The sequence below is a fragment of the Kogia breviceps genome, chromosome 15, assembly GCF_026419965.1.
Source record: "Kogia breviceps isolate mKogBre1 chromosome 15, mKogBre1 haplotype 1, whole genome shotgun sequence".
Lineage (NCBI taxonomy): Eukaryota > Metazoa > Chordata > Mammalia > Artiodactyla > Physeteridae > Kogia > Kogia breviceps.
This window is the reverse complement of record NC_081324.1, coordinates 5,427,924-5,429,499: the sequence shown is the minus strand read 5'-3', so window position 1 is coordinate 5,429,499 and position 1,576 is coordinate 5,427,924. Positions and strand designations below refer to the sequence as shown.

At 38.3% G+C, this 1,576-nt stretch overlaps 1 pseudogene; it reads right to left on the bottom strand.

The window, feature by feature from the left end:
• Positions 1 to 353: 353 nt before the first annotated feature.
• On the bottom strand, positions 354 to 1,225 carry LOC131742764 (COP9 signalosome complex subunit 5 pseudogene; annotated as a pseudogene).
• Between the last annotated feature and the right edge of the window lie 351 nt (positions 1,226 to 1,576).

The window sequence follows — 1,576 nt, the reverse complement described above, 5'->3', positions numbered from 1 at the left end:
GGAGGGAGGGAGGAAGAAAATAAAATAGTTATTTTAAAATTTTTTAATTATTAAAAATTAAAAAAAATTATAAAGTAATAAAAAAAGAAAAGAAAGAAGAGAGCAACCAAACCAAAAAACAAATCCACCAATGATAACAAGTGCTAAAAACTATTCTAAAAAATTAAATAAATAAAAGGACAGACAGAACCCTAGGACAAATGGTAAAAGCAAACCTATAGAGACAAAATCACACAAAGAAGCGTACACATACACACTCACAAAAAGAGAAAAAAGAAATATATATATATATATATATATATATATATATTATAAAAAAGGAAGAAAGCAACCAAATCAATAAACAAATCTAGGATACTTCAGAGCACCTTATTCCTCTAATCAGATTTTTGGTAACTGGTTTCAAAGTGTTACTTGAGTATTTTTCTCATACTGGCTTTCAGGCAAAAGTACTACTTAGTGATTTTTTAAGAGATGTTAATTTGATTAAACAGTTTATCCTTAATAACCTGAGACATCAATCCATGGATAGCTTCTATGGTAGTTTTACAACTGTCTCTTGTAGCTTTGGCAAGTTTGTCTTCTGACTTTTGGTCATGTGTTTCTAGACCCAACATGAAACTCCCTCGTCCCAGCTGGGCTTCTGACTGTTCTAATTTTTCAGACAAATCAAAAACCTGACCGGTGGTATAGTCTGCATTAGTAAGCAAGCTAGAGGAACTCAGCATATTCACCCAGTATTTATTCCACAAAAGCTCAAGCAGTTTGCAATCCAAAGAGGATTTGAAATATGAGTCTTCTAAGGCATAATATTGTTTGCAGTGTACACCAAAGTCTTCTATTTTATTAAGTGGGATAGTCTGGTACTCAGAAGGTCCTTCATGAGGAGGCTTGTAGCCCTTTGGGTATGTCCTAAAGGCTCCAAGATTCACTTTCCCTGCAGATATTGTTCTTGTTGGGTCAATTACCACGGCTACAAATGGTTCCTGGAACTGCTGATTGAGCATCTGAGTACTAACATCAATCCCAGAAAGCCAGCAGCCATAGCCAGGGTGGCTATGATACCAACCAATTGCATTTTCAAGGCGGCCGACCTGTTTGGCATTTTCTATGTATGCGGCCATGTACTCATATGCAGCAGCCTGAGCGTTTACTCGGGTTTCAGTGCCCTCTACAGGCAAAGCAAAACTGTCCATAATGATCATGGTTTCACCATCCACCTTTCCCAGCAAATCTGATAATAAATCCTAGATACTAAACTAAGAGAAACAGAAAACCAGAAACAAATTAGATGCAGAAAGCAAACCCCAAGTCTACAGTTGCTCCCAAAGTCCACTGCCTCAATTTTGGGATGATTCGTTTTCTATTCAGGTATTCCACAGGTGCAGGTACATCAAGTTGATTGTGGAGATTTAATCCACTGCTGCTGAGGCTACTGGGAGAGATTTCCCTTTCTCTTCTTTGTTCGCACAGCTCCTGGGGTTCAGCTTTGGATTTGGACCTGCCTCTGCGTGTAGGTCACCTGAGGGCGTCTGTTCCCCATGCCAACAGGACAGTGTTAAAGGAGCAGCTGATT